This window comes from Triturus cristatus, chromosome 4_2, assembly GCF_964204655.1.
Source record: "Triturus cristatus chromosome 4_2, aTriCri1.1, whole genome shotgun sequence".
Classification (NCBI taxonomy): Eukaryota; Metazoa; Chordata; class Amphibia; order Caudata; family Salamandridae; genus Triturus; species Triturus cristatus.
The window spans coordinates 339,782,135-339,804,050 of NC_140586.1; positions in this window are offsets into that span (position 1 = coordinate 339,782,135).

Below are 21,916 nucleotides of genomic sequence, written 5' to 3' on the forward strand. Positions count from 1 at the left end.
CGCCGCCGAGGATTGGAAAGAGCAGAAAAAGGGAGATAAAGATAAAGGGGCCACACCAGCAAGTTCAAACACACAACCACTGATGTTTAAATGAAAATAAACAAGGGGCGAAAAGAAGATGAAAGGGAGAGATTCAGAATGTGAAACAAAGAAGGCAGACCTCAAAAAGAGAGTGGAGGGACAGAGAAAGAAAAGATTGAGATGGAGGGAGAAGGAACGAGGAGAGACAACGGCGGCGGAGAGTGGGAGGCAGACACAGAGAGGGAGACGGCGCGGGAAAAAGAGGGAGTGAGAAAGACAACCAGGGAGTGAGATAAAACTGTGGGAGTCTGCGCTAGTGATGGAGAAACGAAGACATCCCCAAAGAAAAAGGAGGAGACCGGCAAAAATAGAAACAAGCGTGAGGGAACGTGGCGCGGCCCCGTACCTGTAGTGCATGCGTGCGCAGTCTGCTCTTTTTGTAAGCACATACTAATGCTTGTGGCGCACCCCTGTGTCCTCCCGCAAGGTGGATGCCGGCACAAGCACAAGTATGTGCTTCCAAAAAGAGCAGAGCAACGGCTAAAGGTCCTACTATGCAGCGCATGCATGCTGCATAGGCGAGACCTAAAAAGGTTCATATTTTGAGACAATACTATATTCTTAACACATTTGAAGGGCGACATGCTGCAAACACGCTTCAACTCAATGCACTGAGGCTGTGAGCAAAATGACCAGTCACTACCAACAGTATATGAAAGGTAGGTAGATTGAAAGAAGAAGAGAAAGATGTCAGCGTCGCCTCCCGAAACAAACGTGTGGGTTTGTGCGCCTTTGCTCCGGGAATGTAAGGGATGTGCAAGCGGCAAGTCCAAGCAATTGCCGCAAGCATTCCCTAATAATAATTAGTTGTTCTTGTCATGGCATATAACGACAGCTGAATGTCTTGATTTTGTCTAAACGCAAGCAACGCTTTCAGCTACTGCAACAAAATACAAAGCCTGAATCACACAGAAAGTCTCTGTGAGAAAGTGGCTCTGTATATACTGTTCCCTAATAGGTACAGGGTGTACAGAGTCCACAGTCCCCCCAGAGGCTGATAGAGGTCAAAGTTAGGTATGACCTTACTCTCAAAAGTGGTAGCTTGGTCGAGCAGTAAGGCAGTACCAGAGGACAGTGCAAAGCATTTATTGTACACACTCAGTCAGCAAATGGTTTCACACACTCAATAACTGAACTCTAGGCCAATGATTTGTATATATAAAATATATGCTTGTTTTATTTTTAGAACCACAAAGGCGGTAAAAATATACTTTCTCAGAATGAGAGGTTGAATATAAATACTTTTGTTTTAAGCAATAAATTTGTGTAAACAGTCACAGTTGGTTGCAATAAACAATCCTATTTCCTAAACATAACAATGCATTGAGCTCAATGGTAAATTCAGGTTATTTGTAATAAATTACTTTTCAGATTACTTTTGGAATTCCAGGTCTGGCTCCTAGAACCAGCCTGGGGTCAGTATTCAGAATCAAGTGATGAAAGTCGACTTAATAACTGTAATGATTTTTAAATAATATTTAGCTATTTCAAAAGTTAGCACAGAAAACATTCAATGGATCTCTATGGCAAGAAATTCAAATTGCAGGTAGAGTACTTTATCGTTACTTTAGTAATCCAGGACTGGGTGCCTAGACCCAGGACTGGGGTCCTTATCAAAAGCAGGTAAGTAATTTCGTTTGCAGAAATGGTACGATTTTAAAAGAATATTTCAAATTTGCAAAAGTAGACACTTAGAAGAAATTTCACAGAAAAGCAGACAATGGTTTCCTATGGGAGAAAAATGAGTTAGAGGTAAGTATATTTGTGAACACTTTTCAGAGTCAGGGCTGGGCACCAAGATCCAGCACTGGGAGCTCACCTAGGAGCAGGTGAGTAAATTCGTGTTTGTCACTTGGCTGATTTTTGGTGAATTTTTGAAGTTTTGAAAAGTTCACACTTAGAAGATTTTTGAAGAAAAAGCCAGTCAATGTTACCCTATGAGGAAAATGAAGTTAGCGGTTTAAGGGTAAGTACTCGACTGGTAGTGTTGAAATTCCGGGCATGGACTCAGGGGTCCCCCAGTGTCAGGTAGGTACAGTTGGTTCACCCTCAGCGGTTTCAGGACGGCCGGGTGCAGAGAGAGTTGGGCCCAATGTTATCCTATGAGGGATAGGGGGGCCTTGGTTGGTGGCTGCTGTCTGGCAAGCCACGCGGCTGTGGGAGCTGGGCTCCTGGTCACTTACTCAGGGCAAGTGGGGAAGTAGGTTAGTGTAGAGAGGGCACTGCCAGGGCCACTCAGGCGGCTGGGTGCAGGGTGCTTTTGAGCCTTAGGGCGCTCAATGGAAATCAATGGGAATGTTCCGGTTTGGAAAGAGGCTGCAGGCTCGGGGACGAGGATGTTTCAGGTGCCACCACCACTTCGAGAGGTAAGTTGGGTAGTTGTAGGTTAGGTGGGTACCCCGGGATTGGGCACAGGGGGTCGCAGGGCGCTGGGTGCAGGGGTGCCTTTTGACGTCGGGAATCTTACCCTCTGGTTGATCGCGGCTGGGGTGGCACTTGGTTCTGAGGCTGCAGGCTTCTTCCGGGATGTCGAGGGGGGTCCTTGGGTGCCGGACTCTGGGTCACAGTCGCCGTGGGGTCGTCCTCTGGGTCTTTGTCCACTCCGGCACTGGCCAGGCTTGGCTGGTGCAGAGTGTGTTGGGTCCGCGGTCCCGGGCTGGTGCCAGGGATAGCAAATAGGTTTCTTGAGTAGAGCCTCTACTCGTGGGAGTCCCAGGGGCTTAGAGCTAAAAGGTAGCCAGGTCCTCCGGGGTTGGTGAGGTTGCTGGCCATGAGGGATGCCGCGCTGGTGCAGGTTCGAGAGTCGACAGGCCGGTAGGGCTGGGGCCAAAGCAGTTGGTGTCTTCTTCTCTTTTTAGCAGCTGCAGGGCAGGTCTTTGTTCTTCTTGCTCTTCTTGTCGTTTTCTATCTGGAATCTAGGGAAGGAAGGTTCAGGGGGCCCCTAAATACTAGATTTAGGGGCGTTACAGGTAGGAGAAGGCCAGGGACCAATGGGTCCTTGTCCTGGGGTGGGTACACCCCCTATCCTGCCTCTCTCCTGTGGGAGGGGGGCAGTAGCCTAATCCTGATAGGGTAGGGCCTCCCATCTTCAAGATGGCGAGAGCCCGGAGATGTGCTTCACCTCGCCTCCCCCACCTGAAGGGTGGGGTGGGCAGGCTGGCACATCCCCTGTCCTTGTATGGGGTTTCCGGCCAAGCTTCCCGCCAGAGTGGGGGGTTGCAGTGGCCTGGGGAAACTCCAAATGGCGGCATGCCTTTGAAGCTTCCCTTTGCTCATCCTGGGGGAGGAGATTTCTCACCTCACCCAGGATGTGCATTGTTGCAGGCCCGGGAGAGCAGGGGCTCTCCCACCCAGGGGTCCAGCAACGTGTCTGCTGTGTGGCAGCCTGGGCAGCCTCAGAGCAGACGTGGATTGTAAGTTAGCTGTAAGGGGGCATCTTCTAAGATGCCCTCTGGGGTGCTTAGTACATTAAATCCTGCACTGGCATCAGTGTGGGTTCAATGTGCTGAGAAGTTTGATACCAAACTTCCCAGGCTTCAGTGTTGCCAATATGGTGCTGTGGAGCTCGTGTTTGACAAGCTCTCAGCACCATGTATTCTTAAATGACAGCACTGCACTTCCAGTGCCCAGGAATGGACCCGGGTACTGTAGGGGCACAGGGCTCCTGCTCCTGTGCCCACACCATAGGCGTAATGCACCCAGCTAGAGGGGTGGCTGACATATGCCTTGGCAGTGTAGGTGATGGGCATGGCACACAGTGATGTGTGCCATGTCGACTCTTTGTTTTGTCCTGCACCCAGACACTCAGCCTGCAAGGGCAGTGTGTGTGTAAGGGTACAGGGCCTCTGAGGGTGGCACAATGAGTGCTGCAGCCCTTAGAGGCCTTCCCTGGTCACAAGGCCCTGGGTACCTAGGGTACCATTTACTAGGGGCTGACATGTGGCTAGGGTTTGCCAATTTGGAGTTTGTGTGGTTTAAGGAAGGAACATAGGCCCTGGGCACCTGATTGGCAGGAACCCAGGGTACACTCAATCGAAGTACATTCAGCAATTTAGCAAAAAGTGGGGGCATACCATGCAAAAAAGGTGGCACTTTCTCACAGTCTCTCCTCCCCCCCACAAGTAAAGGCCCACCACTAACAAGTTACTGACCAGGTAGATGTATTTCACTAACTGCACTTTATGCAGGCTACGGGCATTCGTTCGTTTATCCGTGCTCACTGCCTTAAACCGGAGATGCACACAGCACTGGAGCTGCTCAACTTTAATTAAAACTAAAAAGCAGTGGGGAAATTTGCAGAACCTGGAATGCTCTGGGCTGAAAGGACTTTTTTCTCCGTTGATGGACGCCCAATTGGAGGGGAGGGTGGTTTGCAGAGTCGTGCGCCAGAGAAGCCCCGTACCCGTGGTGCTTGGGCGCGAAGTCTGCTCTTTTTGGAAGCACATACTCGTGCTTGTGGTGCACCCCTGTGCCCCCCCACAAGGTGGATGCCGGCACAAGCACAAGTATGTGCTTCCTAAAAGAGCAGAGCAACGGCTAAAGGTTCTCCTATGCAGCACATGCATGCTGCGTAGGCGAGACCTAAAAAGGTTCATATTTTAAGACAATACTATATTCTTAACACATTTGAAGGGCGACATGCTGCAAACATGCTTCAACTCAATGCACCGAGGCTGTGAGCAAAATGACCAGTCACTACCAACAGTATATGAAAGGTAGGTAGATTGAAAGAAGAAGAGAAAGAGGTCAGCGACGCCTCCCGAAACAAACGTGTGGGTTTGTGAACCTTTGCTCCGGGAATGTAAGGATTGTGCAAGCGGCAAGTCCAAGCAATTGCCGCAAGCATTCCCTAATAATAATTAGTTGTTCTTGTCATGACATATAACGACAGCTGAATGTCTCGATTTGTCTAAACGCAAGCAACGCTTTCAGCTACTGCAACAAAATACAAAGCCTGAATCACACAGAAAGTCTCTCCTCCCCCCCAAGTAGAGGCCCACCACTAACAAGTTACTGACCAGGTAGGTGTATTTCACTAACTGCACTTTATGCAGGCTACGGGCATTCGTTCGTTTACGCACACAGCACCGGAGCTGCTCAACTTTAATTAAAACTAAAAAGCAGTGGGGAGATTTGCAGAACCTGGAATGCTCTGGTCTGAAAGGACTTTTTTCTCCGTTGATGGACGCCCAATTGGAGGGGAGGGTGGTTTGCAGAGTCGTGCGCCAGAGAAGCCATGTATTCCAGTGGAAGTTCCTATTGCAGGTAAATCCCACATTGAGGGAGGCAGGTAATTGCCACATAATAAACACACACCACGCAGACATGCAGCTCGTAGACGGGCGCTAAGACACCTATGTACCATTATTTAAACCTCTGGTGACGTGTACATTAGCATTTTGACAGGGTTTGATACCGTCCATTTAACTGTTTTAAATGACATTAAACAGATGTTAACATTCCGAATTGAAGTTGTAAACGTTTTTGCGGTTGTGTACTTCTGATATAAAACTTTCTTGAAGTGATCAACGTTTTGAATAGTCATTCCTATTCTCCAGAAATATTTACATACTTTCTTGGAACCATGGAACATTTCTGAAACTATAGAACATTTCTTTTTTTTTGTCCCCACTATGTTCATACAAGAAAAACATTGATTATGCCTGCTTGTCGATTGTTGTTGTTCACACGTCCTACAGACGCACTACGTATGTTCAGATCTGATACAAGAAGGTGGCTTGTGTTCACGTTATCTAGATACTTGCTTTATGCTGGGTGACAGAGGTCTAAGATGTAAAATTAACATCTTTGGGCATGTGTCTGAAACATGTAGGAAATATATGATCCTATACACAGGGGGACTGTTGTATATAGTGATGTTTACGAACTGTCTTGTTGATTGTTTGTGTATTTTACATGACTATTTTAGCTGTTTTTAAAGGCCTCAAAGAATTTTACCCAAGCAATCAATTTTATATACTACTTTTTAATGATGTTTAGAATCATGAAGTTATGATGTAATTCTTATTCTTTTTAATTCAATGATTTAATGTATGTTGGGAGGCATTTTCTGCATGTAAATGATCATGTCGAAAGAATACATTTCTACTAATTTCTACTATTTAAATAGTATATGACTTCCTGCTGGGCAGCCTCAGCACTTGATGGTGTTCGTGGAGATAAGAAAACTACATACGTTGGGAGGAGGGACGGGGCTGTGATTTAATCAGTTATCGAGCTCCTTGCTTAATAAAAAAATGCCAGCCTTATTTAGTGAGCCTTCATGTGTTAAATACCAGGATTCTGCCTTTGCAAACGGCAAACATCCACTGGGTAAGGAGCAGAGAGCCGGAGCCCTGGGCCCAGTTGCGGGAGCAGACCTGCAACAAGCCACCCTTTGACCTGCTGCATCCCAGGGGGCCTCACTCCCCCTCACCTTATTTTTTCCAGGATTGGGGCTGGGGTGCTAATGGCTACGCTGCTTCGAGAGTGTCGTTTGGGGTGGTGATTCGAGTTTCCCTATTTATTTGAACATTTGTAAGAAAGGCTCTGAAACCATCCATCGAGAGCAGAGGGATCCCACAGCCTTAGACCAAAGCATGTGAGTAGCACTCATACTTAAAGCATGTTTGAAGGCGAGATGCGCACTAAGCCTCCCAATCCGAACATTGCAGGAATGCGACTGCCTGCAGCACAAGATAAAGCATGGTGCCAGTTTCATGAGCACCACGCTGAAAGTGAAAGTATGATTTAAAGCGTGCCGTGCACAACAAAAGACAAGCATTGGCATAGCCAATAGGTCTCGCTTTTCGGACTTTATAAATATTTAGTTATGCAGCACAATATCCTTGGTGCAACAACATCAGCTGTTGCATGGCTAAACACTTAGAAGGTCCCAAAGGCGAGACCTATTGGCTATGCCAATGCTTGTTTTTTTTAAGCGCACATCGTTGAACAACGAACAGGCGAGGGGACATAAGCTCTTGAAAACAGTACTGGGCCTTAAATGACATGGAGCCGTACCTTGCTCAGGTACATGATATGAGGGACAGATTTGTCTTGGCTAGGTTCAATATCTTGCTGAACCATCTCTTGGCATCACCGAGTGGGTGGGCTCACTCTTGCCCCATGTTGCCTTGCTGTTGGGACAATAGGTACCCGCAGGACACTTTACATGTTATGTAGTGCAAATATTGTAGTGTGCCAAGAAGGCAGTTTATTGTTTTTCTGCTAAGCACCTTGACTTTTATCCAAGTACTTCCAGCTCCTATGTATTTGAAGTTGCTCCCTAATTACCATGTACTATATGCTATCACCTTTTTTTTTTACGAGCCACATTGAGGTCTAGTCTTTGTAGACCGAATGATATACATTGCTGCTAACGGAAGGTTTTTTATCTTGTCCTATTGATGTTTGGTAATTACATTTTATTTAAATATTACGCATGTGTTGTATATTTGCACTGTAACTTTTGCTGTGTTATCTTGTTCTTTAATGGTTGTTTTTACATGCCGAATAAAGATTTTATGATGAATCTTCACTGGATTGACCTTACTGAGTTAAAATTTACACCGACAAAAAAACCATTATTATTTAAATCTGTTAGCATTAAACGCATATATCTACTGATTTTTAATTTTTTCAGGCAGCTCTCACAATACATGAACCAGAGAGAACTAACTGCAGTTGGCCTATTGATACCAATGACTTGTTTTTATGTAGAGCTTCATTGTGCACTTCTGTTGTTAAGTACTTTAACAACGTGTTACTATTACTCAATGTGATGGGATTTCGGTTAACGTACTTCTAAAGAATTGCAATTTACATTGCTCGGATTCAAGCCCATAGCACGCAAATCGCCAAAGATGTCAGCAGTGAGCGTTTAAATCAGTGCGCCTTCTTACTTACTGCCTTTCATTTGACTGCTCGTTGCCAAGAAAAGTCACCCGCGCTTCTTGTTTACCTCAAATGCCCTTTCAGTTGTGCATGCCAATTTAAATAGCAGCCGCTGCCCGTGAGGGCCACCAGCGCTGATGTGTATTCCACCCCAAGCCAGACAGGAGAAAACTATTCATTACACGCTTATCAGACTGTGCCAATTCCCCACTGAAAGCTGCGGGTGCAGGAGATATGTAATGACCTGCAGATCCGTGGTGTGAATTCGTTTCTCCTTGTAACCTCCACGAGCTAGTAGCTCAGTGTGTTATCGCACCTGCTGCTGAGATCTCATGTGATGTGTCCGTGCCTCAAACCTCATTCCCCGGGTGCTGAGTGAGCTGAGTGCAACCGCCGCAGCCCTCCAACTACTGCTTCAGGGCTGTTGCCAGACCCCAGGCAGGAAGGAAGGCGGGGTCTGAGAGTGTGGGGTGTTGTGATTAAGGGGGGGGGTGGGGGGGCAGGGGGTGGGAGAGGCTGATAAGAATGCTGCTGCAGACACGTGGTCCATCCTCAGCAGTAGAAGACCAGTCGACGCCAGGGGCACAGCTGCCCAGGAGAAGAGAGGAGACATTGGCTGCGCTGCCTCGGAGAGAGTGTCAGTGTTGATGCCTCTAAAACATGCCGAGGACCGCAATTAAACGGTTATACCTCTCCAGAATGCATGCTCAAAATACACCTAATACCTAAGAACGTTTAGAATTGAGACACTGAGTTTATATAATTCAAAGAATTACCACAATATGATTTGGTATGTGTTGCCTGGAATAAAAGGAACATGTAACTACCACACAAATATATTGACTTAAAACGCGTGGACTACTTTAACAATATGTAATAGGCTTTTTTGCCTTGCATTCTGGGAACTGTAGTCCCATTAAACAATCTAAAATCACGGCCTCTACTCATGCACGGATCTGAGAAACTTGAGAGATCAGCAGTTGCTGTAATACACCCTCTGGTACACCCTAGTAAAATCCCTGGGACCTGGAGATAAACAATAATGCCCTCCTCTGTGCGGATTTTCGATAGCTGAACCACAAATCAAGGCTCTTGCGCCCATGGTCAACAGTGTACGTGCTTAACCAACGTAATTGGCTTATGTATACTTTGAATGCCAAATGTTGTATGATTCAATAAGAGAGTAACATAAGGACCAAGCCTGGACGATTGTTACTAGGTCTTCTTATTATCTAGTTAGGATATTTGTGATTTAAAGCGCGACCTAGTAACAAGGTCAACGGGGCGCCCTCCTAAATAACAAGCGAACGCACGTAAAATGGCAATTTGAGATTGAGCATACCACTGTGCGAGGAAAGTTCAAGCAAAAGAGGTGAATATGGCGCAATGAGTGTCGGGGTTGGAGCTGAAGACGTTGACAGCCGGTTTGGGTAGTATAGTAATTTAGAAGGCCACGGACGATTCGCAACCGAAGAGGCCGGTGAAGGTCGTTAGTGGCAGATCAGAAGATAATGAGTCACGCACTACACATCACTTGCACCGCCCTGAAATGTCCGACCCTTCACAAAATGGCAGCGCATAGCTCACCATATTCCATAGGAAGCGCGAGCCTCCTATATAAACAGGGCGGCGTATCAAGGCACTCACCACTTCAGGGAGGCGGCTGAGGTGGACGTTGGGCATCTTTGGTGATCTATTCTCACATCCACGACTCCTTTAACATCTGGTAAGGTGCAACGAGGCTCGTAGTATTACCTTATAAGTACGAATATAATCATCGGCAGGTGAAAAGATGGGACGCGGGAGGGCGGCATATCATGGATATTTGAATTGCTTTCAGTTTTGGATTCACTAACACTATTTTATACCTAAAAAAATGTTCCTGCGTCTTGTCAATACGTACGGTCGGAAGAAATGCCTCTCGACGAAACGTGCTACGCACGGCTCTTTAATTTATCACGGAAATGCATTAAGCCACTATGGTGCGGCATCGTTAATATAAAGCAACTAAAAACAAGCATTGGCCGCACGCGCGCCTCGCGCTTAAAGTTTAAAAAAAAAAGACAAGCCCGGCAGAGCATGGCGCGCGCGCTTGGGGGCGGGGGAGCGGACCCTTTGAAGTGCTCCCAAAAAGCGGATTGCATGGCGGCACGATGCGCGTGATTGTGCGCGTGCTAGCCATGCAATCTTCTTTTTGGGAGCACTTTTAAAACCCCCTTACAATAGTCTCGCTTTCCGATCGCTTACGCGATAGCAAGGCGAGACCTAAAAAACACTGCTGCTATGTTTTTTAAGATAGTCCTTGGCATTGCCACCCTGTAATAATTAGAATAAAGCGTGACGTCCGTTTCATGAGCTCTGTGCTGAAAGGGAAAGTATGTTTCATAGCGAGCTGCACTGCGCAGAACAAAAGCAAGACATGGCCGCTATATTTAAAGAATACAACGCAGGGTGCAGCGGTGCAACAATTAAAAACAAGCATTTGCAATGCAATCGGTCTCACCTTTGGGACTTTATATGTATTTAGCTATGCAGCACATGAGCCTGGGTGCTGAAACATCTACTGTTCTTTAACATGGAGGGAAAGTAGCACCAAACTGCGTGACTCACCAGGTATGGGAACACATGGAGAGAAATATTGCCTTTCAGCGGAAAACGGTATAGTCCAAAGCTCTGTTTTTAATATAAAAGCAGGGCCTTCGGTGGTCATATATCTGAAACTACAAGATTTAAAAAAAATATTATTGTCTACGGGTGCTCGAGGAAGACATTTTCTATAGAATGGAATCCAGAGAATGCTAAAGCGATTCTAGTATTTTACAGACCTTTGCTGGTCGTTTTCTATCAAGAAAGTTAAATAGAAGCAGTTGCCAGAAAAATTTAAAAAAGAAAGTCCCTCAGCAGAAAGCAATTATGGTATTTTACTGACCTCTGCTGGTCGTTTTCTATCAAGACAGTTAAATAGAGGCAGGTGAACAGAAAAAAAGTCCCTAAGCAGAAGCAGACAAGTCCTAGGGCTGATCTCCAGAGCCTACAAAGTACATACACATTTGTATATACTAAAGTATATATAATAAAGTATATACTAAAGTATATACAAGAGGTCTCAAATGCTCGACCTAAAAAGAGTTCTTACCAACAACTGATCAAGAATGGAAGTGGAAAGACACTGTAGTTAGACGTGTTTCAACTTTTTTTGTGCGAAACCCATTCAAATAAATGTAAACACTTTCAAATTGCAGTAAAACAGGTCCAAAACCTTCTGTTTGATATACAAAATACAAAAAACAACCCAATCCTACTTAAAACAAATTCCAAAACCAAACAAACATCCTACTAAAAAGAAGCCCAGATGACGGGTCGACATTGAAAATAGCTAAAAGCCTAAAACATATAACCAACGAAGCGGGAGACGTACCCCCAACACAACTGTGGAATTAAGAGGAGGCGGGAGGGGGGAAAACTATATTAAAATGTAATCAGCTATGGTGCCAAAACTACACACAGTCAACCAGAAACAGAGCAGGAAACCAATAAAAAAAGTAGTCCCCCAAAGAACAGATAAAGAACTGTAGCGTGATGAGACAGTACTTAGTGCCTGCTGCATGAGAGGAACGGAAGAGAAAAAAGAGGGACAAAGAGGCAGGACCGACCACTGGCAAGCAAGGATTTTTGAATCACACTGACACACACAAATGAAAAACAAAAGCAAGCAATGGGTGGAATTGGAACTCCACAAAGCAATTACTACAGGTCGCAGAGCAACAGTGCAAGCGCTGCCTAGGCTCGACCTAAAAAGAGTCAGTTTTCTGTGGAAAAATGTGATGCTTCCATGTTGTGTTTTGAGCCGATTCCTGTCGCTGCACTAGGCCTACCCAGACAAGTGAGGTACCATTTTGATCAGGAGACTTAGGGAAATGCTAGCTGGAAAGAAGTTTGTGGCTCCACACCGATTCCAGAATGTGAAGACAATTTGTTTTTTAGTCAAAGTTTGAGGTTTGTAAAGGATTTTTGGTGAGAAAACCTGGTGAGAGCCACACAAGTTTCCCCTTCCCGGATTCCTTAGGTAGATAATTTTAAAAAATGTGCAAGTTTGCTAGGTTTACTTAGTTGTCACCTGAGCTAGGGCCCAAAATCCACAGCTACTCACATTGGAAGAAAAGGTCAGTTTTCACTGGAAAACTGTGATGTGTCCATATTGAGTTGTGGCCCGTTTCCTGTCGTGGACACTAGGCCTACCCACACAACTGAGTTACGTTTTTTGTCAGAAGACATGTGGGAACATAGAATAGTAGAACATTTGTAATTTCCAATTAGATTACACTGCAGTTGTGCCTTCCAAATTTTAGCAAATGTGTAAAAAAGTAGACATTATGAAAAATGCCCTGTGAATCACATGCTAGTATGGGTACCCACAAATTCAGAGATGTACAAATAATCACTGCCGCAAAACTCCATCTCTTGTGCCCATTTCAGAAATGCATAGGTTTTCTTGATAAGCATCTTTCACTCTACATATTTCACCACGTGAATTGGTCTATACTCTGTACACAATGAAAAAACATTATAGGGAGCAGCTCAGTTGTTGGCTTTAGGTACCTCGGGTTCTTGGAGAACGTACTCATTCTATATAACCCCTTAATCAGAAGAGTCCAGAGACGTAATGGTATATTGCTTTTGTAAATCAGCCATCATGACAAACAGTTACAGATGAAATCATTGTCACAATTGTCTGTTTTTTTCTTACTCATTTTCAATATTTATTTATTTTAAGTGTTCCTTTCGAGGATCTACATGTGACCATCGAGGAGGCCAGCTTAGTATATGGTGCACACTCACTTAAGTGAATCACCCTGTACTAATTCAGACAACCCTTATGGTGATTTTAGTCAACCTTAGAAAGCTCTCTAAGTGGTAGCTGTGGAGAGCAGCCTTCAGGCTTAGTCCAGAAGGAGTGTTTAGCAGCTTGTTTTAACAGTACTAATCCCGTAGTGTAGGTTAAACGAAAAGAACAACACAATATAGTCATACAAATAGTAATATTTATTATGCACACTCACTAACACATTGATATATCTCCTACCAGGAGATATATATACACACAATATTTCAAAAGAAGAACAGGTAAGTAGCACAAATACACAGTGGTCTCCAGGGGGAGACCAAACCATATACTAATAAAGTGGAATGTAAACTGCGATCAAAGATGAGCCTGGACCCAGAAGACTTAGAAGAGCTGGGGATCCAAGGAACCACCCAAAGAAAGTACCCAAAAACCCCACTGAGGCCGTGTGCAGAGTGGAAACACAGCCGCATGCTCAATGCAAATGAATGGGGAAGTCCCGGTTCCAGTTTTGCAGAAGAAGGACCCTGCCCAGATGACCCTGAAGAAACCCCGTGGTAGATGGAAGGTTGTAGTCACCCCACCTGAGGATACCACACGATCCAGGATTCCTATACCAGGGAAGCCGGGTGCATAAGTGCGAATTGACATCGGAAACTACCGTAGACCACAATAGAGGACTTCAGTGAAAATGCCACCGGAGAAGAAGGTGAAAGAGTCGACTGTAATCCAAGGGTGGATTCTTGAATAGGAGAACCTGCAAGCAGAGGGGACATAGTCTATTCTACAAGGGGGTGACCAGGAGGCACAGAAGACCAATGGCCACCAATGACGGAAGATGCAGGAGAGTTGACAGTGACCTTGTCGCTGCAGCTGTAAGGAACAGGCGACGCTGTGGAAGACCAGGAGACATTCACTAGCTGTCCGACATCAGAAGTCGAGGACCAGGGGGTCAGTGTCTGGCAGGAGCACCAACAAGCCATGGCAGCAGCATCAGACGTGGAAAACGAAGAAGATGCAATGTCGGGACCAACAAGGTCCAAGGGACTCACCAAGTGCAGAGCAGGCCCGAGCAAGCAGGGGAGCCCACTGGAGCCAAAGAAGACCCTCAAGAGGACCCACAGGCTGAATGCACAGGAGTCTCAAGAGGTCCTTGAGCAGCTCACCAATGATGCAGACGCATAGTGCAGAGAATGCGGTGAGGACAAAGATCTTGGTAGCAAGAGATGCTGGAGACTGGAGCTTCTTGGAGCCCTGAGATCTCTGGAGAAGAAAATCAAAAAGCCTTTGCAACAGCAAGTCGATGGCGTACTCAGGGGTGCTGCTCCAGCAGTTCTGACGAGGGATACTGGCCTCAAACTCGGTGAGAAGACAGTGCAGGCCTCGAGGGAGTTGCAGAACCACCAACTGTGTTGCTAGGCTTTGCAAATTCCAGAGGACGTCAGGAACAACAGACGTTCAGCTTAGTTGCGGTGCCTGCAGATGCAGAGGAGTGACTCCTTCACTCCAAAGGATATTCCTTCGGGTGTCTTTGATGCCCACAGGCCTGGAGAAGAACCTGGATGGATCTCAAGCACAGACAACGCAGAATACTGGCAGGACGTTGATACCAGGAGCAGCAGTAGTCTTCCAGATGCAGTCTCGGTTCCCAAAGCGAAGTCCAACGAAGTCCAAAGTGCCAAGACGGTAGAAGTAGAAGTGGTTTTGGATCTGAATCTTGTCCCATGACAAATCTGAAGAGCCACCCACAGGTAAATCCTTAAGTACCCAAAGGACAGGGTTAGGACAATTCAGGGCTCCCTCCCAGAGGAGGGGCTGGACAGAGGGGAGGATACTCCCATGTCCTTTGTCTAATTTCGTACGAGAGCGGGAGACAACGGCTGCCTGAACTGGTCTCAACTGGAGTATGCAAGGAGGGCACCAAATGTGCCCTTCAAAGCAGTCTGGTGGCGCTGGCAAGCTTCCCCACCCCAGCCCAATACACTAAGCAATGTCTGGGAGGTGGTCACACCTCTATTTGACAGAATACCTATTGTCCTACCTTTTCCAGCTTGAGCTTGGCTCAGCAGCAGTAGGGCAGAATCATGTCTGTGGTCGGCAGCAGCATTCGCTTGCTGTAAGATCCTGAAAGGCGGGTACCTGGAATACTCCACTACATGGGATCCTACATCCAACACTGGAAGTGGTGTTGGGGTAGGATCGCAAAATGTTTGATACCAAACATGACCGGTTTCGGTGCAGCTAATATATAGTTAGACATCTCGTAATTGACTTAATGTCCACTATATGTATAAAAGGGATGACCGAACTTACAAAGCTTGGAGAATTGACTCCTGGGTTTATAGGGGGTGTCCTGCTCATGCAGGTCACCCTCACACTTAGAACCATGCACCCTGCTTTCAGGATTTACTTATAGGATTTGAAGTGCAGTGACCTCAGATATAAGGAAACGTATATCTGTGGTGAGTGATTGTGAGAAAGTGCCATCTTTCTTGCATGGTATGCCCCCACTTTTGGCAAGCTCTGGCCACATGTCAGCCCCTGGTAAATGGTACACTAGGTACCCAGGGCCTTGTGACCAGGAAAGGCCCCTAAGGGCTGCAGCACTTATTGTGCCACCCTTAGAGGCCCTGTACCCTGACACAAACACACTGCCCTTGCAGGCTGGGTGTCTGGGTATAGAACAAAACAGAGAGTCGACATGGCACACATCCCTGTGTGCCATGCCCACAACATACACTGCCCTGGCATACATTAGCCACCCCTCTAGCTGGGTGCCCTATGCCAGTGGTGTGGGTACAGGAGCATGAGCCCTGTGCCCCTACAGTACCAAGGTCCATTCCTGGGCACTGTAAGTGCAGTGCTGCCATTTAAGAGTATATGGTGCTGGGAGATCGTCAACACGAACTCCACAGCACCATGATGGCTTCATGATGGTATCAAACTTCTCAGCACATTAAACCTGCACTGATGCCAGTGCAGGATTTAATGTACAATGCACGACAGAGGGCATCTTAGAGATGCTCCCTGAACCTAACCTACAATCCACGTCTGGTCTGAGGGGCTGCCTAGGCTGCCACACAGCAGACATCTTGCTGGACCCCTGGGTAGAGAGCCATCTGCTCTCCTGGGCCTGCAACAATGCACATCCTGGGTGAGGTGCTAGGTCTCCTCCCCCAGGATCGGCAGGGGAAGCTTCAAAGGCATGCCGCCTTTGTGAACTTCTCCAGGCCACTTGCTGTACTCCTCAACTGGCCCCTAGCGGTTCTGAACCCTCACTCTGGCGGGAAGACTGGCCGGAAACCCCAAGGAAGGACAGGGGGTGTGCCCACCTCTGCCAACCCCAGTCCTCAGGTGGGGGAGGCGAGGTGAAGCACATCTCCGGGCTCTCGCCATCTTGAAGATGGGGAGCCCTGCCCAATCAGGACTAGGCCACTGCCCCCCTCCCACAGGAGAGTGGCAGGATAGGGGGTGTACCCACCCCAGGGCAAGGACCCAGTGGTCCCTGCCCTTTACCTACCTGTAACGCCCCTAAATTTAGTATTTAGGGGCACCCAGAACCTTCCTTCCTTAGATCCAGATTCCGAAACAGCAAAGAAGATCAAGAAGAAAGAAGACCTGCAGTGCAGCTGCTAACGAGAGAAAGACACCAACTGCTTTGGCCCCAGCCCTACCGGCCTGTCGACCCTCAAACCTGCTCCTGCTAAATCCCAGCATCTCCCGTGACCAGCAACCTCACAAACTCCGGAGGACCTGGCTACCTTGTGACTGAGCATCTGGGACTCCCACGAGCAGTGGCACTGCTCAAAGCAAGTAACTGACCCCTGGCTTCAGCCAGGAACTGTGAACCCTGCACACTCTGCCCCCGCCAAGCCTGGCCTGGCCTGTGCTGGAATGGACAAAGACCATGAGGACGTCCCCCCGGCGACTGTGACCCCGAATCCGACACCCAAGGACCCACCTTGACGCTCCTGACGACGCCTGCAGCCTCAGAACCAGGGACCCCCCCCCCATCCCCGATCAACAGAGGGTAAGATCTCCCGACACCAAGAGGCACCCCGGCGCCCTGCGGACCCCTGTGCCCAACTCCTGGGCACCTACCTATCCTCCATCTACCCAACTTACCTCTCGAAGTGGTGGTCGCACCTGAAGAATCTTTGTCCCCGAGCTTGCAACCTTTGTTCGTTCTTGAGCTTCTCCATTGCAATCCTTTGAGCGCCCGACAGCTCAAAAGCACCCTGGCACCCAGCCGCCCGAGTGGCCCTGGCAGTGTAACTTCTACTCTAACCTACTCCCCCATTTGCCCTGAGCAAGTGACCAGGAGCCCAGCTCCCACAGCCGCGTGGCCTGCTAGCCAGCAGCCACCAACCACGGGCCCCCTTCCTCCCATAGGATAACATTGGGCCTACCTCACTCTGCACCCGGCTGCCCCGTGCCGCTGAGGGTGTAACAACTGTACTTACCTGACCCTGGGAGACCCCTGAGTCTATGCCCAGCATCTTAACTCTGCCAGTCGAGAACTTACCCAAAAGCCGATAACTCACTTTTCTTCCATAGGGTAACATTGACTGGTTTCACTTGAAAAGTGTGGAGTTTCTAAACTTTAAAATATTCACCTAAAATCAACCGAGTAACGAAATCGAAAATACTCACCTGCTATAAGGAGAGATCCCAGTGCTGGATCTTGTTGTCCAGCACTGACCCTGAAAAGTAATTACAACCATACTTACCGCTAACTCAATTTTCTTCCAAAGGAAACTATTGTGAGAAAGTGGCTCTGTATATACTGTTCCCAAATAGGTACAGTGTGTACAGAGTCCACAGTCCCCAGAGGTTTGGCAGAGGCTAAAGTTAGATATAACCTTACTCTCTAAAGTGGTAGCTTGGTCGAGCAGTAAGGCAGTATCAGAGGACAGTGTAAAGCATTTTGTTGTACACACTCAGTCAGCAAATGGTTTCACACACTCAGGGGTCGATTCCGATCCTGGAAAAATTTTCCCCGTACGAATCATATCCGGATTTTTTACCGTACGAATCGTACAAGTAGCGTACAAACTGCCAAGTACGATTCGCATGGGAAAAAGTCCATACGAATCGCATTGGGAAAATTTCCCCACACGTCCTCGGGTCGGAAAATGTGTCCGACACATCCCCGGACGATTTACCGTACGATTCAGAAAAATGAAGTCCGACCGTGCAAGTACGATCACTCCCGTCCTTTCGATTTTACAACTGTATGGAGAAAACACCGTACGGACCGAACTCCTATAGCAACCATGGAGACATGTGCCCGCATACGCGCCGAACACCCCACCCCAGACCCCGTATGTACGCGCAGAACACCCCCCCAGCCCTCGTATGTACGCGCCGAACCCCCCCCATCTCCCGCATGTACGCGCCAAACGCCCCCCGTCCGTGGATGTACACGCCGAACCCCCACCAGTGTATGTACGGACCGTACCCCCACCCATCTATGCATGGAGCGTACCAACTCCCCACCCGTGTATGTATGGAGCGTACCCCCACCCGTGTATGTATGGACCGTACCCACACCCCACCAGTGTATGTATGGACCGTACCCCCACCTGTGTATGTACGGACCGTACCCCCACCCGTGTATGTACGGACCGTACCCCCACCCGTGTATGTATGGACCGTACCCCCACCCGTGTATGCATGGAGCGTACCAACTCCCCACCCGTGTATGTATGGAGCGTACCCCCACCCGTGTATGTACGGACCGTACCCACACCCCACCAGTGTATGTACGGACCGTACCCCCACCCGTGTATGTACGGACCGTACCCCCACCCGTGTATGTACGGACCGTACCCCCACCCGTGTATGTATGGACCGTTCCCCCACCCGTGTATGTACGGACCGTACCCCCACCCGTGTATGCATGGAGCATACCAACTCCCCACTCGTGTATGTATGGAGCGTACCCCCACCCGTGTATGTACGGACCGTACCCACACCCCACCAGTGTATGTACGGACAGTACCCCCACCCGTGTATGTACGGACCATACCCCCACCCGTGTATGTACGGACCGTACCCCCACCCGTGTATGCATGGAGCGTACCAACACCCCACCAGTGTATGTACGGACCGTACCCCCACCCATGTATGTACGGACCGTACCCACACCCCACTAGTGTATGTACGGAGCGTACACTCAGCCCCCCCTGTATGTACGGTGCGAAACACCACCACCGATGGACGGTGCGGACCAACACCCTGCCCGTGTCTGTACGCACCCTACTCCAGGCCCACACACCAGCACCCTCACCCAACATCGCGCATGTACGAGTCGTACTAAGCCATAGCAAAGGACAGCACTGTACAACAACATGGCCCATGTACGCACCGTACAGACGCAAAAAACACTCGTACTGAACCAGGACAAACCAAAAAAACACAAGGAGAGTCAATTCGAAGCACACAACACCACAAAACATATCCAACAAGCCCAAATACATCCTATACACTGACCTGCAACTGACAAACAGCTAAACAGAGGCCCAAACCACTACCACTCCTTATAACACACCCACCCAAAGTTCAAACACAGCCACACCCACAAATGGACCAATAAAAAGGCCCAGCACACACAAATCATGATCCGTTGCAACAGATCCCCTACTGCCAGACCACAGAGACAACGCACTGCACCATACTACATACATCAATACACCTTACACTTGTACTCCTTCACACAACCACCATCACAAACACCCCCTCATCACATTCACACACACACACACCTGCACAACCACACACACACACCTGCACAACCACACGCACACACCCACAACCATCCACACCCACACCCCCACAACCATCCACACCCACACCCCACACCATGCCCACTAACAAGAATCCAAAGTTCACAAAGGAGGAGCTGGAGGTCCTTGTCGACGAAATCGTCAGTGTCGAGCCACAGCTCTTTGGAACATTGGTCAGACGGACCAGCATATCCGAAAAATCTGCCATGTGGGAGAGGATAGTCAATTCTGTGAATGCTGTTGGGTCCACCAGAAGGACCAGGCATGAGTGCCAAGCCAGGTGGTACGATCTGCGGAGGACGGTCCGCCACAAAATGATGGACGAGCACAACCAGGCCAATATCACTGGAGGAGGGCCGGCCCGCAGACCGGTACACTACCATCCCTGGGAGGAGAAGGTGATGGCCGCTGGTGGGAGTAGACGGAGTAGAAGGAGTCCGACAGCCTGGTGAGTACACAAACAACTCACCTCACATGGGGGGAACGCCATACACAACTAAAATACCAATCATGCACGCAACCCCCCCAAAGCCTGCACCGTACACAACCACACTCCAAAAACACACATGCCACTAGCGCCTCCATGCCCCATGCCCCAAGCAAGGCCATGCCAAGTCATAGGCCACACAAAACACCAACACAAGACAGGATGTCCCCGATGCCGGGAGGGTGGGCCTCAAAACTAACATAGAGCCACTCTGAAGCACACAACAATGCCCTCAGCCCATATGGCTTAGGGCACAGCCATACAAACAGTGTGTCCCCACACAGTACTGTTTTGCCTGCTAATGGTGGCCGCGTTGCAGGAAGACATGGGTATGAAGGCACAATTTGCACATAACAGCAGCTAATGAAGACGCATCACTCTGAAAGAGTGTCAGCACACACCGCCACAGCAGCAGCGCAGACTCAGACACTCCGCCCAATGGGTGCCCGCAGAGAAGAAACAAACCCACATGAACAAGCCAATGGCCTTTGAAAGACCTGCAAACTGTGTGCCCAGGATGCTGGGCTGAGGTGACAGACGGTGACACACAGAGGGAGGGAGAGGGGCAGAGAGAGGGACAGAGACAGATGTGGACACAGGGAGACAGACAGAGGGAGGGAGGAGGCTGACAGAGGGAGGGAGGAAGGGAGACAGAGGGAGACGGACAGTGGGAGGAGGCTGACAGAGGGAGGGAGAAAGGGAGATGGACAGAGGGAGGAGGCTGACAGAGGGAGGGAGAAAGGGAGACAGAGGGAGACGGACAGAGGGAGGAGGCTGACAGAGGGAGGGAGAAAGGGAGACGGACAGAGGGAGGAGGCTGACAGAGGGAGGGAGAAAGGGAGACAGAGGGAGACGGACAGAGGGAGGAGGCTGACAGAGGGAGGGAGAAAGGGAGACAGAGGGAGACGGACAGTGGGAGGAGGCTGACAGAGGGAGGGAGAAAGGGAGACAGAGGGAGACGGACAGTGGGAGGAGGCTGACAGAGGGAGGGAGGAAGGGAGACAGAGGGAGACGGACAGTGGGAGGAGGCTGACAGAGGGAGGGAGAAAGGGAGACAGAGGGAGACAGACAGTGGGAGAAGGCTGACAGAGGGAGGGAGGAAGGGAGACAGAGGGAGACGGACAGTGGGAGGAGGCTGACAGAGGGAGGGAGAAAGGGAGAAAGGGAGACGGACAGAGGGAGGAGGCTGACAGAGGGAGGGAGAAAGGGAGACAGAGGGAGACGGACAGAGGGAGGAGGCTGACAGAGGGAGGGAGAAAGGGAGACGGACAGAGGGAGGAGGCTGACAGAGGGAGGGAGAAAGGGAGACAGAGGGAGACGGACAGAGGGAGGAGGCTGACAGAGGGAGGGAGACAGGGAGACAGAGGGAGACGGACAGAGGGAGGAGGCTGACAGAGGGAGAGAGAAAGGGAGATGGACAGAGGGAGGAGGCTGACAGAGGGAGGGAGAAAAGGAGACAGAGGGAGACGGACAGAGGGAGGAGGCTGACAGAGGGAGGGAGAAAGGGAGACGGACAGAGGGAGGAGGGTGACAGAGGGAGGGAGAAAGGGAGACAGAGGGAGACGGACAGAGGGAGGAGGCTGACAGAGGGAGGGAGAAAGGGAGACAGAGGGAGACGGACAGTGGGGGGGGGCTGACAGAGGGAGGGAGAAAGGGAGACAGAGGGAGACGGACAGTGGGAGGAGGCTGACAGAGGGAGGGAGAAAGGGAGACAGAGGGAGCCGGACAGTGGGAGGAGGCTGACAGAGGGAGGGAGGAAGGGAGACAGAGGGAGACGGACAGTGGGAGGAGGCTGACAGAGGGAGGGAGAAAGGGAGACAG